A 17374-nucleotide genomic window follows, 5' to 3' on the forward strand; every position below is an offset into this window, starting at 1 on the left:
GCTGCGGAGGGGATGGTGGGAGGTTCCCGCCCCCACCCCAGTCTCCCTATCCTGCTGGGAAAAGAAAGGTCACAGGAGGGAGACGCAGTCTGGATGCCCGAGAAACGATCTTGACCATTCAGAAGCTACTTTTACACTTGAAGAAAACAAAGCCGAAATTGCAATCGTTCAGGGTCAGTTCATAGTGGTAAGAGGCTGAGTTAGATTTTCTTACCTCTAGATGAAGGCCCTTCCCTCCAAACTGGGCTGCTCAATGCCATGCCAAGCAGTGGAATATTTGTGCTTTTGGATGGTGTTTATAGCTTGCAAAGATGTTTCACACAGAGCATTCTTGTTTAAATTAGCTGTGTGACAGTCCTGTATTGTTATTCCTGTTACAGAAAGGAACACTGAGGCAGGAGCAAACATTTATTGAACCTGAGGTTCTTCTAAATTCTTTGCATGCACTAATTTTCTCTTAACAATAACCACAAGAGTGCTTTTGGTTTCCAACTGCAATCTAACTTGTGCAAGAGACTTTGCTAGGTATTTCAAAATGGATAAAACACAGTCTATTCTCAAAGTACTTTCCCGGACTCAATAATAATTGGTTCCTAATTTTTCTAACTGGGTCTTAGAAGGGAATAAGATTGAGATAAGCCCACCTACCCCTCAGATATTGATAGTATGCAGGAGAGGGAGAAGGTTTGTTCAACCTATAATTATTGAGTGTTGCTGCTGCTGCTGCTGCTGCTGCTAAGTCACTTCAGTCGTGTCCGACTCTGTGTGACCCCATAGACGGCAGCCCACCAGGCTCCCCCGTCCCTGGGATTCTCCAGGCAAGAATACTGGAGTGGGTTGCCATTTCCTTCTCCAATGCAGGAAAGTGAAAAGTAAAAGTGAAGTCGCTCAGTCGTATCCGACTCTTAGTGACCCCATGGACTGCAGCCTACCAGGCTCCTCCATCCATGGGATTTTCCAGGCAAGAGTACTGGAGTGGGGTGCCATTGCCTTCTCCAATTGAGTGCTAGCTATGAACTAGTTAACTAGCACTCAACAATTATATTGTCCATTGTCATGTCCAGGGTACAGTGGACCCGAACTTGGGCAAACTCCAGGAGATGGTGAGGGACAGGGAAGCCTGGCGTGCTGCAGTCCATGGGTTGCAAAGAGTCAGATACGTCTGGGCGACTGAACAACAACAACAGAACTATGAAGTAGGCCCTGGAAGTGAAGGACTAAAAAATGTCCCTGATCAGTGTCCCTGACCTAATGTCTCATGGCATTTCCATTCTAGTGCAGTTGTCAGAAGACCTTGTCTGTAAATATTTTAGGCTTTGTGGGCCATACATAACTACTCAACTTTGCTGTTGTAGTGTTAAAGCAGCCATAGATAATACATAAACGAATGAGAGTGAGTCTTCCAGTTTTATTTATGGATACTGAAATTTGAATTTCATGTAATTTTCATGTGTCATGAAATATTCTTGAATATTTCAAAAACCATTAAATATGTAAAAACCATTCATAGAGTGTGGGCTACCCATGGGTCAGAATTTGCCTACTTCTGTTCAAATGGGAGAAACAGACACTAGAAGCAGAGAACTCTCATTAAAAAAAAATGGGACATTTTTAAAAAGGGAATTTTAAAGGGCTCAGTGGAAATGTTTGAGAGGAAGGGAAAGAGTGGGGGATTGGCTCAGAGTGATGGACATACTGGCAATATGGGAACAGAAGCTCAAGCGACAGTGGACAACTTGAGGGTTTGGAATTACTGGGAGGATTAAGGTAGACAGGAATGTGAACCATGATGAGAACAGTCCTATTAGTTCTATTAGTTCCAAGTTAAAGCCAAAATCCAGATATTTAGCAGTATTGCATGGCCTCAGTAGTTATTGAGGTCACCCTCTGGCTGCTCCCAATTCTATGGTAAACAGAGTGAATGGGCAGGTCTTACAAGGAACCCAAGCATTAGGAAAGCCTTTGGGTGACTGTTCCCTCCACCAGCTCTCCCAGAAGTAAAGGACAATCCTAGCTCTGATGCATAGGAGCTTGAGGAGAAGGGAGATAGGAAGAGCCTGAGTCACAGACCTGATCAGACTCAAGACTACCCTCCTCTCTGGCTCTTCCTGGAATGGGAAAGATAGGGACTTGGCATGTTTGAGAAGTAAATAACTTTATGTTCATCCTTCAGGAAAAGATTCCCAAACCATAAGCAACCCTCTTCCTCCAAGCCAGGACAAAGTATTGGAAAGAGAATGAGGGGTCTGGTTGCTCCTTTATTCACAAAACCTGAGTGAATTGCATTGTTTTTCTTTTAAAAATTTCTGGTGCAGAGGGCATGTACGTGTGTACTGAGTCACTTCGGTTGTGTCCGACTCTGCAACGCCATGGACTGTAGCCTGCCAGGCTCCTCTGTCCATGGGATTCTCCAGGCAGGAATACTGAAGTGGGTTGCCATGCTGTCCTCCAGGAGATCTTCCTGATCCAGGGACCTAAACTGCATCTCTAAAGTCTCTTGCATTGGCAGGTGGGTTCTTTACCACTAGCATCACCACACTTCTATCAAAATAACGCTAAGGGTAGAATTCCTGAGTAGCCAAGATAATAGCAGCAATTGCAGCATAAATCTGAACTCATTGTCCATAAAACTGAAAACAAAATAGATAACAAAACTGCACAAAACCCATGTTATCTGCATAACTAAAAGAGAATGCCCAAACTTCAGATTTTCTCAAAGTAGAAAAATAAACACCAAATCTCAGCAAGCTGTGTCCCATTCTCCTGCTGCAAACTTACACAGAAGTAAGGGACGGTACAGAGAAAATGCATAGAAGAGAAGACTACTGGTGGTTGTATGATTGGTCTAAGATAACCACAAAAGGGAAAAAGTCCACTTTTGTGCTAAGATACTGGGAAGGAACTGTGGTAAATCAAAACACTTGCATATGTTTTTAAAAAGTAAAGATGGACGTACTTCAAGGGAACAGTGTGTAAAACCCTTGCTTCTGGAATAGAAGGTAAAAAAGGAATGGAGAGGCCCCTTTTGGAATCTGGTGAAGAAGAAAAGAAGCAAAAGGAAATTTTAGGGTCAGGTAAGAAAAAAAGAGATCCAAAGCTGTGAAAATATGCAATCATTAGCCCATACATCCATGGACTTCCCTGGTGGCTCAGACGGTAGAGTTCACCTGCCATGCAGGAGCTGGTTTTGATACCTGGGTTGGGAAGATCCTCTGGAGAGGGAATGGCAACCCACTCCAATATTCTTGCCTGGAGAATTCCATAGACAGAGGAGCCTGGCAGGCTACAGTCCATGGAGTCTCAAAGAGTAGGACACGACTGAGCAACTAACACTTTCACTTTAGCCCATATCACTCATACACACGTGCGTAGATGCATATACACATAAGAACCATCCAGTAAGAAAACCGCTCAAAAATCTTTGAAATGAATAGAGGAAAACAGTAAATATACACGAAACTGTTACAAGAAGAAAACAGAAAACAAGACAACTTCAACTAATAAAAAGTGCTCCCCCCCCAAAAAAAAACTACCCCAAAGCAGAAAAGAAAAAAAAAAAAAAACTACAACAGAAACTCCAAAGAGAATTAAATATCCACCTTGAAATGATCTCTGGTGACCTCAGCCTGCAATGGCTTGGAGTGGGACTTGGGTTCCCAGCCAGAGATTGAGGCTGGGTCACAGTGGTGAGAGCACCAAATCTTAGCCGCTAGACCAGTGGTCAGTGACAAGGGCCCTGGTCCTTCAGCTTTGGAGAAAAGAATTCCCACAAAGATGGAAAGTAGTGAAACAAGTACAGTATTTATTTGGAGGCAGAGTATACACTATGTGTGGGTAGACACACAGGTGGACTCGGAGAGTTTGCTGAGTCATACCCTCATGGCATTTTAAGTTACTTTTATGGGGCATTTCTTCCGGGGTTTCTATTGGCTAATCATTTTTATTTGCCTTGTTCACAGTCCATGTTTAGCATATCTCAGGATTCTCCCATGTGTGTGCACACATCTCTTAGCCAAGATGAATTCTACTGCAAAGGCCTATGGGTACAGCATCCCTTGACATCACTTCTCTTTGACTTCCAAGGGGCCTTTCTGTTCACCTGTGGTCAGTGAGGTCTCCTGTCTTTGAGAATGAGAAATATGTGTTTTGTGAGTTTAAAAAGTTATGTGTTGTCCTTTAACTGAGAAAAGTATTTCATATTTGCTTTAAGGGTGAATGTAGCAAAGTTTTCTATAGCCAACTGTTATGATAAATATTTAGCTACTTATGGCTCCTGCCTTGGCTGAGAAAATTTTGATTTGATGACCCTATTTGTTTGAGTTTATTTACATTCATTGTCTACATTTTTACTTTGGGAGAAATCTGCAATCCACTGTATTTACCTTTTCCCTCTCAAATTCTACAGTGCTTTAGTCAGCCAGTTTGAAACCAGTGCTTTTTATATTTATTTCTATAACTAATTGTATCTTAAGAGGTCCTAACTTTGTATAATGGTTGATTTGATAATAGCTGAGAGTTTTAGGCACAAACTACTTCCTTTCATTCTGTTAGAGAAACTGTTTACAGAGATGGGAAAGTTTTGGTTCTTGTTTAATGTCCCTGACCTTAGTTTTTACTAAATTAAGGCATCAAAATATTTTAAATGTAGAGATGGCCTTTTAAGGAAGCAAGTGTTTTAAATAAAATGAGAGTTAATAGTCCTACTTTTGTATGAATTTGAAAGCTTACAAAACTCTTTTGCTTTCATACTCATCTATGTCTACGACATCAGGCCTTTCATCTTTTCTTCCTGCTTCAGAGGAAGAGGCAACCCTTCAGCCCATGGCGTAGCATCCATGGAAGTCTGCTTCATCACAACCCACTTCTTTCCTGTGTCATCTGTTCTCTCTTTCTACTGACCTTTCCTCCAGCCTGTACAAAGAACACAAACCTTCCCTCTACCCTGGGTACCCTGGAGCTATTGTCACTTCTCTTTTCATCCTCAAAGAATCGTTTTCTCTCTCATCTCTGCATCCTCTGTGCTGCATCCTTACTGTTAACCTCCGAGGCTGTTTGCACTCACATCTCCAGTTGCAAAAGACAAAGTGGCTGTGTCCTCTTTGAAATGAGCTCCTCCACAAGGCCTATGTCTCCTCCTCCTCCCCCTCACTGCCTTTCTTGTTGCTCTTTCATCTTTCCTCCCTGTGTTGATGCTCACCAGGGTTCTATCTTCTACCCTCCTTGTGCTTACACATACTCTCCCTCCTTAACTGACTCCAACGATTTCTATAACTGTTAAGTGCTGACTCCCAAATCCAGACGTCTCTTCTAGGCTCCATGTTTTATACCTGTGTGTCTGCTGGACATTTCTACTTGGATAGTTAACCCAAAAGGACTTGAAAACAGCAGAATTCGTTGTTTTCCACAACTGCTATTCCTTTGCATTTGCAGTGAGGAGCAGAAGGGAGAAGGAGAATAGATAAGGAAGTGTGGGGACAGAGACCTCTTGCGATCCAGGGAAATGTCTGCGTGGAGAGAACACTGGAGATGTGGGCTTCAGGGCCCCCATGTTGTTGGACAGTACATGTGAATATAAGTCTGCTGGTAAAGCTAGTGACCACAACAGCTGACTTTGCAAACCTTCCCCAAACCTCTAGTTTGTATGGTTTGGATCTGTCCATGGGATTCTCCAGGTAAGGATACTGGAGTGGGTTGCCTTTTCCTTCTCCAGAGGATATTCCCAACCCAGGGATCAAACCTACGTCTCTTACATGTCCTGCGTTGGCAGGCAGGTTCTTTACTAGTGCCACCTGGGAAACCTCAAATGTTAGTTGCTCAGTCATGTCTGACTCTTTGCGACCCCATGAACTGTAGCCTGCCAGGCTCCTCTGTCCATGGAGTTCTCCAGGCAAGAATACTGGAGTGAGTGGTCATTCCCTTCTCCAGGGATCTTCCCAACCCAGAAACTGAATCCAGGTCTCCTGCACTGCAGGCAGATCCTTTACTGTCTGAGCCACTAGGGAAGCCTTTATCATTGGAAGTCTTGAATAAAGAAATGCTTGAACCTTTTTGGAGTTTCCTGTGGAGGCACAGTATAGAGGTTGGGAAGGAGACACTGCCCTCAACCCCTCCCTCTCTCTCAATATAGTCCAGCATGTGGATTAGAGAGGTGTAGGTGAAAGAGGTGCAGTGACAGCTACTGCTAGAGGCTATGCAGCTGGACAAATGGTAGCCCAACATAACCCCTGAGTAGTTTGACCTTTCTCAGGGAAGCCTCCTTCCACGTATACACATACCCAGATCAGAAAGAAGAATGCTTGGTATTCCTATTCCATATTCCCTGTCCTTCCCTGGGTTTCCCTGGTGGTTCAGACAGTAAAGAATCCTCCTGCAATGCAGGATACCTAGGTTCAATCCCTGGGTTGGGAAGATTGCCTTGAGAAGGGGGAACAGCTACCCACTCCAGTAATCTGGCCTGGAGATTTCCATGGACAGAGGAGCCTAGTGGGCCACCATGCATGGGGTTGCAAATACTCAGACATAACTGAGCGACTTTCACTCACTCACTCTGTTCTTACCTAAACCAAAGAAATAGTTTAAAATAACCTCCAGCCTCTACTTATGGAAATGTATGGGAATGGATAATCTTCCCATTGTACCCATTTACCTCTACCTCTAGCATAATGCCAAAAGGGACTCCCCAAAAATGTGTACTGAAGAAAAAGGAGACTGGCAAGCAGGTGGCCTGGTGAAATTCACATGAGGGACATCATCCCTCGAAACTGAAGTGGCAGATGACAAGTCAGTTCTGCTCTTTCAGAAAGAGGCTTAGGCCAGACTGCCTGGGTTTAAATTCCAGCTGCACTACTGACTAAATTTTACAGAAGTTACTTATATATTCTGTGCCTCAGTTTCCTCAACCATAAAAAGGAAATAATAATAACTACACATGGGATCATTATGAGAATTTAAAAGGCATATAAAGGGCTTGACATAGGGCTTAGGAAATGGTACTGCTGCTGCTGCTAAGTTGCTTCAGTCGTGTCTGACTCTGCGACCCCAGAGACGGCAGCCCACCAGGCTTCCCCGTCTCTGGGATTCTCCAGGCAAGAACACTGGAATGGGTTGCCATTTTCTCCTCCAATGCATGAAAGTGAAAAGTGAAAGTGAAGTCGCTCAGTCGTTCCCGACTCTTAGCGACCCCATGGACTGCAGCCTACCAGGCTCCTCTGTCCATGGATTTTCCAGACAAGAGTACTGGAGTGGGGTGCCATTGCCTTCTCCGAGGAAATGGTAACCACTTGATAAATGTTATCTGCTGCTGTTGTAATTATTACCCATCCCTCACCTGGCACAGCAGGAAGTCTTTTCATTAATGAGAATAGAAATAATGATTGTAGTAAGGTTGTATCAAATATTGAAACAAAGTTTTGTCATGCTTTTGGCTGCCCAGTTCAAAATGCCCTTCCTAAGTCTAGATGGGAGGCAGAGATGGCCTATCACTAAAAGCCTGACAGTGCCAGATACAGGTTGCATGTTCAGGACTCCCTTGCAGGTAGCGTTTGTAGCCTGAGATCCAAGCTGGACCAATCAGCTACACTCAACCCAGGCCTAGCAACAGGAGCTACTGAAGCCAAGTGGCAGGTATAGGGAGCACTGCAATACAGTGTGCCCACTTTTCTCAGAGGTAGTGGAAGCAGTGGTCCCAACAGCAGCGTGCAAGGCCACAGCTGGCCATGCAGGATCAGCAGCATCCTCACAGGCTGTGACTGTGGGTGAGCCTTATCTGCTGCCAAGAGCCCTTGTTCTTGTCTGTTTTCCAAGCTTGTAGCTGTATCCTCTCTAGAAATGCTTTAAATAACCCAGTGTCCTTTACTGCTTCTATCAGCTTAGGTTAATTTTTCAACCTGCCAGACTGATAAAGATTATCAGATCAGATAGCTTAATAAAATGCACATACATTATTTCTACCTTTATTGGCTTATTGATTTGCAGTGTGCTCCTGTTCAGGGACTGTTTTTCTTGGATGATTTTTGTTTTGGTAATGCTGAGATGTTTAAGAGGATTGTTCATTGTTGTTGTTTGGTAGGAAGCTTTCCTCTTCTCCCTTTCCCTTTGTCTTCTTTTTTGGTGTGTGTGGGGTGGAGGGCAGGGGAGGGTTTCAGTACAATCAAATTCTAATGGACTGGAATCTACTCTTAGGAAGAGAAAAATCAGACAATTAATGAGTATGAAAATTGAAATAGAGGGATAGGAGCAAAATCAGTGCCCTCTGCATAAGAGTATCACAACACAACTGTGAGCTTATTTAACTGGTTTATTTTATGGATAGGAACTTGCAACAAAGAACCCAAAGGTAATGTGTGTTCAAGATACATCTAACTGTATCTTCACACTCCTAGTCCAGGGCTTATGGTTCTACCTACTTGTCTCCATCCAAGAGGCAAATGACCTAAAAGCAAGGTAAAAGTGAAAGTGTTAGTTGCTCAGTCATATCCAACTCTTTGCGACCCTATGGACTGTACTGTCCATGAAATTCTCCAGGCAAGAATACTAGAGTGGGTTCCATTTCCTTCTCCAGAGGATCTTCCCAACCAAGGGAGCAAACCCGGATCTCCCACATTGCAGGCAGATTTTTTTACTATCTGAGCCACCAGGGAAGCCCCTAAAACAAGCTGAGATCAGGTTAAATTCAGCCCTTTCCATTATACTTTTTGACTTTATGGTTGTGTATGATAAGAATTTGGGCTTCCCAGGTGGTGCTAGTGATAAAGAACCTGCCTGCAAATGCAGGAGACAAGAGATGTGGATTTGATCCCTGGGTCAGGAAGATCCCCTGGAGGAGGGCATGGCAACCGACTCCAGTATTCCTGCCTGGAGATCTATAAGACAAAGGAGCTTGGCAGGCTACAGTCCATAGGGTCACAAAGAGTTGGACACAACTGAAGTGATTTAGCATGCAAACACATAAGAAGTTACATTTTCAAGAGCTTTTTATAGTTTACAAAGTGTTTGGTTCATTATGTTCTCTGAACTGTGAAATAAGGTACATACAACATTCAGAAAACTAAGATCATGGCATCTGGTCCCATCACTTCATGGGAAATAGATGGGGAAACAGTGGAAACAGTGTCAGACTTTATTTTTTGGGCTCCAAAATCACTGCAGATGGTGATTGCAGCCATGAAATTAAAAGACACTTACTCCTTGGAAGGAAAGTTATGACCAACCTAGATAGCATATTCAAAAGCAGAGACATTACTTTGCCAACAAAGGTCCGTCTAGTCAAGGCTATGGTTTTTCCAGTGGTCATGTATGGACGTGAAAGTTGGACTGTGAAGAAAACTGAGCGCCGAAGAATTGATGCTTTTGAACTGTGGTGTTGGAGAAGACTCTTGAGAGTCCCTTGGACTGCAAGGAGATCCAACCAGTCCATTCTAAAGGAGATCAGTCCTGGGTATTCTTTGGAAGGACTGATGCTAAAGCTGAAACTCCAGTACTTTGGCCACCTCATGCAAAGAGTTGACTCATTGGAAAAGACTCTGATGCTGGGAGGGATTGGGGGCAGGAGGAGAAGGGGATGACAGAGAATGAGATGGCTGGATAGCATCACCGACTCAATGGACATGAGTTTGAGTGAACTCCGGGAGTTGGTGATGGACAGGGAGGCCTGGAGTGCTGCAATTCATGGGGTCGCAAAGAGTTGGACACAACTGAGCAACTGAACTGAACTGAACATATATTAAGCTTTTAATGTGTCAAGCATTTTGGACTCTTTTGTTGACTATGAGGGCTACTCCATTTCTTCTAAGGTATTCTTGCCCACAGTAGTAGATATAATGGTCATCTGAATTAAACTCACCCATTTTAGTCCATTTTAGTTCACTTATTCATAAAATGTCAATGTTCATTCTTGCCATGTCCTGCTTGACCACTTCCAGTTTACCTTGATTCATGGACCTAACACTGCAGGTTCCTATGCAATATTGTTCTTTCCAGAACTGGGCATTACTTCCATCGCCAGTCACATCCACAACTGTGTGTTGTTTTTGCTTTGGCTCTGTCTCTTCATTCTTTCTGGAGTTATTTCTCCACTCTTCTCCGGTAGCATACTGGGTAACTTCTGACCTGGGGAGTTCATCTTTCAGTGTCCTATCTTTTTTGCCTTTTCATACTGTTCATGGGGTTCTCAAGGTAAGAATACTGAAGTGGTTTGCCATGGCCTTCTCCAGTAGACCACGTTTTATCAGAACTCTCCACCATGACCCATCTATCTTGGGTGGCCCTACATGACATGGCTCATAGTTTCACTGAGTTAGACAAAACTGTGATCTATATGATCAGTTTGGTTACTTTTCTGTGATTGTGGTTTTCATTCTGTCTGCCCTCTGATGGATAAGGATAAGGAGCTTGTGGAAGCTTCCTGATGGGAGGGATTGGCTGTGAGGGAATCTGGGCCTTATTCTGATGGGTGGGACCATGGGCAGGGGATTCTGGCTTTTGTTCTGATGGGGGAGAGGGGAGGACAGAGAATGATCTCTGTTCCTTTCCAAGGCAAACCATTCAATATCATGGTAATCCAAGTCTATGCTCCAACCACTAATGCTGAAGAAGCTGAAGTTGAATGATTCTGTGATGACCTACAAAAACTTCTAAAACACCAAAAGAAGATGTCCTTTTAATCATAGGGGACTGCAATGCAAAAGTAGGAAGTCAAGAAACACCTGGAGTAACAGGCAAATTTGGCCTTGGAGTACAAAATGAAGCAGGGTAAAGGCTAACAGAATTTTGCCATGAGAACGCACTGGTAATAACAAGCACCCTATTCCAACAACACAAGAACATCACCAGATGGTCAATTCCGAAACCAGACTGATTATATTCTTTGCAACCAAAGATGGAGAAGCTCTATACAGTCAGCAAAAACAAGACCAGGAGCTGACTGTGGCTCAGTTCATGAACTCCTTATTGCCAAATTCAGACTTAAATTGAAGAAAGAAGGGAAAACCACTAGACCATTCAGGTATGACCTAAATCAAATCCCTTATGATTATACAGTGGAAGTGACAAATCAAGGGATTAGATCTGATACAGTGCCTGAAGAACTATGGATGGAGGTTCGTGACACTGTACAGAAGATGGTGATCAAAATCATCCTCAAGAAATAGAAAGGCAAAATAGTTGTCTGAGGAGGTCTTACAAATAGTTGAGAAAAGAAGAGAAGTGAAAGGCAAAGGAGAAAAGGAAAGATATACCCATCTGAATGCAGAGTTCCAAAGAATAGCAAGGAGAGATAAGAAAGCCTTCCTCAGTGATCAATGCAAAGAAATAGAAGAAAACAATAGGATGGGAAAGACTAGAGATCTCTTCAAGAAAATTAGAGATACCAAAGGAACATTTCATGCAAAGTTGGGCACAATAAAGGACAGAAACAGTATGGGCCTTACAGAAGCAGAAGATACTAAGAAGACGTGAACACACAGAAGAACTATACAAAAGACATCTTAATGACCCAGATAATCACAATGGTGTGATCACTCACCTAGAGCCAGACATCCTGGAGCATGAAGTCAAGTGGGCCTTAGGAAGCATCACTATGAACAAAGCTAGTGATGGAATTCCAGCTGAGCTATTTCAAGTCCTAAAAGATGATGCTGTGAAAGTGCTGCACTCAATATGCCAGCAAATTTGGAAAACTCAGCAGTGGCCACTGGACTGGAAAAGGTCAGTTTTCATTCCAATCCCAAAGAAAGGCAATGCCAAAGAATGCTCAACCTACAGCACAATTGCATTCATCTCACAGGCTAGCAAAGTAATGCTCACAATTCTCCAAGCCAGGCTTCAACAGTACTTCATCCGAGAACTTCCAGATGTTCAATCAAGCTGGATTTAGAAAAGGCAGAGGAACCAGAGATCAAAATGCCAATATCTGTTGGATCATCAAAAAAGCAAGAGAGTTCCAGAAAAACATCTTATTTCTGCTTTATTGACCACACCAAAGCCTTTGTGTGGATCACAACAGACTATGGAAAATTCTTAAAGAGATGGGAATACCAGACCACCTTACCTGCCTCCTGAGAAATGTGTGTGCAGGTCAAGAAGCAACAGTTAGAACCAGACATGGAACAACAGACTGGTTCCAGACTGGGAAAGGAGTACGTCAAGGCTGTATATTGTCACCCTCCTTATTTAACTTATATGCAAAGTACATCATGCTAAATGCCAGAATATGAAGCACAAGCTGGAATCTAGATTGCGTGGAGAAGTGTCAATAACCTCAGATATGCAAATGACACCACCCTTACAGCAGAAAGTGAAGTGGAACTAAAGAGCCTCTTGATGAAAATGAAAGAGGAAAGGGAAAAAGCTGGCTTAGTTCAAAAAGCTAAGATCATGCATCCAGTCGCATCACTTCATGGCAAATAGGTGAGGAAACAATGGAAACAGAGACTTTATTTTCTTGGCCTCCAAAATCACTGCAGATAGTGACTGCAGCCATGAAATCAAAAGGCACTTGCTCCTTGAAAGAAAAGCTATGACCAACCTAGACAGCATGTTAAAAGCAGAGACATTACTTTACCAACAAAGGTCCATCTAGACAAAGCTATGGTTTTTCCAGTAGCCATGTATGGTTGTGGGAGTAGGATTGAAGAATTGATGCTTTTGAACTGTGGAGAAGACTCTTGAGCATCCTTTGGACTGCAAGGAGATCAAACCAGTCGATCCTAAAGGAAATCAGTCCTGATTATTCATTGGAAGGACTGATGCTGAAGCTTCAATTCTTTGGCCACCTAATGAGAAGATCTGACTCATTTAGACCCTAATGCTGGGAAAGATTGAAGGCAGGAGAGAAGAGAACAGAGGATGAGATGGTCGGATGGTGTGAATTTGAGCAAGTTCTGGGAGTTGGTGATGGACAAGGAAGCCTGGCATGCTGTAGTCCATTGAGTCACAAAGAGTCAGACATGACTGAGCGACTGAATTGAACTGACTTGAATGTGTCAAGCTGAGTACACAAGACATAGTGCTAGTTAAACTCTAGATATGCAGAGATTTCTATAATCAATTTCATTTTAAACCACTATTATTGGAGTTTTTACTATAGTATACACTGTAATTTTAGCAGGTGGCCAATCAGTAAATACTTTTCTGCTTACAAAAGACTCAGCTAGATATCTTTGGAGACTGATCTTGAAATATACTAAAGATCTAATTCAAAACCATTGTTTGCATCATTTATCTAGATTCTATAAAGTAAAATGAAAAGTTGTGAGTCTCAAATTTTTCCAAATGAACAAAATATTGACATGGCTATAAGGTTGACTACATCACTGTATAATTAACTAGTAACACCTAGATTTAACCAACTATTTTCATTTCCAAACTAATACAATACAAAGAGAAAGTTTTATTCTCTGTATAGTTTTTCCAGATTATGAAAGTCACTTGTGAAAGGAAACTAAGCTAATTAACCTGGAACATAAAGTTTATAATACATATTTCTGTGTCGTCGTGAGTAACGGAAAATGCCATTCTTGTATATTTAGCTAAAACAAACCATTAGTATAAGAACTAAGTTTTAACGAGATCCAGCATTTCAAATTTCTTTGCCGCATTCCCCTCGAAAAGTTAAAAGAAAAAATGGAGAGGGCTTTTAAGTGGAAACTAAATAACCCTGCTGGCGTCATACTGCAAAGATGCAGAACTGGTAAAATGTGGGCAGGCAGTTTTACAGTAGCGTCAGAAACAACGAAAACTTTCCAACAGGCTTCAGGTGGCTGCCAAGCCTTTTAAACATCTGATTGGAAAAACCTAGTTTTGTCAAAGGGGAGTTTCCTTTTTCTTAAACGCATTAGGAGACAGCGAACAGTACCAGCTCAAAGTCTAAGGAAGCCCTTTGCACTCAGGCTGGGTGGGCCCTGGCTTGCCTGGCCACGACCCCTTCCGTCGCTCACGGCGAGGTCCCACCCCTTTCACGTCCCACTTCCTGGTAACCAAGTTGCTTTGCGCCTCCTTCTCAGGACCTGATTGGCTGGTGCGAGGAACGCTAACGGTTACAGAGTTTAAACCCAAGCTCTGGCCGCGAACGCCGGGCTCCCGGAGCTGGGTGCTGGTTCCCCCGACCCTGAAAAAGCGGTAAGTCAGTGACCTATGACATTTGGTGTGGGTCCCCTCGTCTGGCGGTATCCATGCCTTTCCCGAGCCGAACCACTGTGCGCTGCCGTCCGAGGTCTCTGGTCAGCCTAGCCGCCCACGGCCCCGCCCACTCCGGTCTCCGGATCCGCGACTTCAGCTTGGTCTCCGAGGGGCTTCTTGGGAATGGCGCTGGGTCGTATCTGAGTCGCTGCCTCTTGTCCTGGGAGTTTGAGCGCTCTGTTCTGTGAGGAGGCGAGCCGCCAGGCCAGTTCTTGGCAGGAAGGGATTTCTGTCTTTTTGACTACTGCTTTTAGAACAATATCTGGTTCACTGTGAGCTCTCAGTAGATAGGCTGAATGACTGTTAAGAGACTGCTTACCTGGGATCTCGGAGGACCCTCTCCTTTGGAGCGCTCGTTTAGAAGGGAGGCTGACTGAAGGCGAAGGGGTAGTAGAAGACTGGGAAGAGCTTAGAACTTGAACTGGGTAGGGTCTTGACATACAGGTAGGATTTCGCTAGGCAGTATGGACTGTGATTTTTCTACATGAGGAATTCAACTCATGAGAATTGGGTGTGGAACCGAGTAGCTCTGCTTTAAAGATAGCCGAGATGCTAGCCAGAGTAGTAATACATAGGTAATGTTGGTGAGAGCTTTGTGCTATGTCCAGTACTAGGCACTGTATACGCATTGGCTCATTAAGTGCTTACAGTGAGATGCCCTTATTTATATTTTTTAAATAATTGTCTAAGTCTGGAAATTGAGACTTGGAGATGCTAGAATCACATAGCAATGAAATATTAGAACTGGGGCACTAAATGTCAGAACTGGAAACCGTCTAACCACTATTTTATAATACAGTCGGTGATCCATCTTGGTTCTGAATCTGCTCATTCAACCAACTGAATCAGTGAAGAAAAAATTGGGGAAAATTCCAGAAAGTTCCTAAAAGCAAAGTTTGATTTTGCCAATTGCTGATCAACTATTTCAGTTCAGTTCAGTCGTTCAGTGGTGTCCGATTCTTTGTGACCCCATGGAGTGCAGCACACCAGGCTTCACTATCCATTACCAATTCCCAGAGCTTGCTCAAACTCATGTCTGTCTAGTCGGTGATGCCATCCAACCATCTCATCCTCTGTTGTCCCCTTCTCCTCCTGCCCTCAATCTTTCCCAGCATCAGGGTCTTTTCCAAGGAGTCAGTTCTTTGCATCAGGAGGCCAAAGTATTGAATCTTCAGCTTCAGCATCAGTCCTTCCAATGAATATTAAGGACTGATTTCCTTTAGGATTGACTGGTTTGATCGCCTTGCAGTCCAAGGGACTTCTCCAACACCACAGTTCAGAAGCATTAATTCTTTGGCACTCAGCTTTCTTTAATAGTCCAACTCTCACATCCATACATGACTACTGGAAAAACCATAGCTTTGACTGGACGGACCTTTGTCAGCAAAGTAATGTCTCTGCTTTTTAATATGCTATCTAGGTTGGTCATAGCTTTTCTTCCAAGGAGCAAGCGTCTTTTAATTTCATGGCTGCAGTCACCACCTGCAGTGATTTTGGAGCCCCAAAATAGTTTGTCACTGTTTCCATTGTTTCCCCATCTATTTGCCATAAAGTGATGCGACTGGATGCATGATCTTAGTTTTTTAAATGTTGAGTTTTAAACTAACTTTTTCACTCACCTCTTTCACTTTTGTCAAGAGGCTCTTTAGTTCTTCACTTTCTGCCATAAGAAGGGTGTTATCTGCATAGTTGAGGTTATTGCTATTTCTCCTGACAGTCTTGATTCCATCTTGTGTTTCATCCAGCCCAGCATTTCTCATGATGTACTCTGCATATAAGTTAAATAAGCAGGGTGACAATATACAGCCTTGACGTACTCCTTTCCCAGTCTGGAACCAGTCTGTTGTTCCATGTCTGGTTCTAACTGTTGCTTCTTGACCTGCACACACATTTCTCAGGAGGCAGGTAAGGTGGTCTGGTATTCCCATCTCTTTAAGAATTTTCCATAGTCTGTTGTGATCCACACAATCAAAGGCTTTGGTGTGGTCAATAAAGCAGAAATAAGATGTTTTTCTGGAACTCTCTTGCTTTTTTGATGATCCAACAGATATTGGCATTTTGATCTCTGGTTCCTCTGCCTTTTCTAAATCCAGCTTGAACATCTGGAAGTTCATGGTTCATGTACTGTTGAAGCCTGGCTTGGAGAAATTTTGAGAATTACTTTACCAGTGTGTGAGATGAGTGCAATTGTGTGGTAGTTTGAGCATTCTTTGGCATTGCCTTTCTTTGGGATTGGAATGAAAACTGACCTTTTCCAGTCCAGTGGCCACTGCTGAGTTTTCCAAATTTGCTGGCATACTGAGTGCAGCACTTTCACAGCATCATCTTTTAGGATTTGAAATAGCTCAGCTGGAATTCCATCACTTTGACTAGCTTTGTTCATAGTGACACTTCCTAAGGCCCACTTAACTTCACATTCCAGGATGTCTGGCTCTAGGTGAGTGATCACACCATCGTGATTATCTGGGTCATAAAGATCTTTTTTTGTATAATTCTTCTGTGTACTTTTGTCACCTCTTCTTAGTATCGTCTGCTTCCGTTAGGCCCATACCATTTTTGTCCTTTATTGTGCCCAACTTTGCATGAAATGTTCCCTTGGTATCTCTAATTTTCTTGAAGAGACCCCTGGGCTTTCCCATTCTATTGTTTTCCTCTATTTATTTGCTTTGGTCACTGAGGAAGGCTTTCTTATCTCTCCTTGCTTTTCTTTGGAACTCTGCATTCAGATGGGTATATCTTTCCTTTTCTCCTTTGCCTTTCACTTCTCTTCTTTTCTCGGCTATTTGTAAGACCTCCTCAGACAACCATTTTGCCTTTTTCATTTCTTTTTCTTGGGGATGGTCTCAATCACTGCCTCCTGTACAATATCAACGAACCTCTGTCCATAGTTCTTCACGCATTCTGTCTGTCAGATCTAATCCCTTAAATTGATTTGTCACTTCCACTGTATAATCGTAAGGGATTTGATTTAAGTCATACCTGAATGGTCTAGTGGTTTTCCCTTCTTTCTTCAATTTAATTCTGAATTTGGCAATAAGGAGTTCATGAACTGAGCCACATTCAGCTCCCAGTCTTGTTTTTGCTGACACTATAGAGCTTCTTCATCTTTGGCTGCAAATATAATCAGTCTGATTTCAGTGTTGACCATCTGGTGATGTCCATGTGTTGAGTCTTCTCTTGTGTTGTTGGAAGAGGGTGT

General features: G+C 43.0%; 1 protein-coding gene across 1 annotated transcript in view; it reads left to right on the top strand.

The window, feature by feature from the left end:
• Positions 1-13886: 13886 nt before the first annotated feature.
• SGOL2 (shugoshin-like 2 (S. pombe)) overlaps positions 13887-17374 on the top strand; it is a 29015-nt gene continuing 25527 nt past the window's right edge. Inside the window, exon 1 of the mRNA XM_010860938.1 lies at positions 13887-14115. The gene's annotated coding sequence lies outside the window, so the exon portion shown is untranslated. The remainder of the gene's footprint in view (positions 14116-17374) is intronic.

The sequence above is a fragment of the Bison bison genome, unplaced genomic scaffold (assembly GCF_000754665.1).
Source record: "Bison bison bison isolate TAMUID 2011002044 unplaced genomic scaffold, Bison_UMD1.0 scf7180017864471, whole genome shotgun sequence".
NCBI lineage: Eukaryota > Metazoa > Chordata > Mammalia > Artiodactyla > Bovidae > Bison > Bison bison.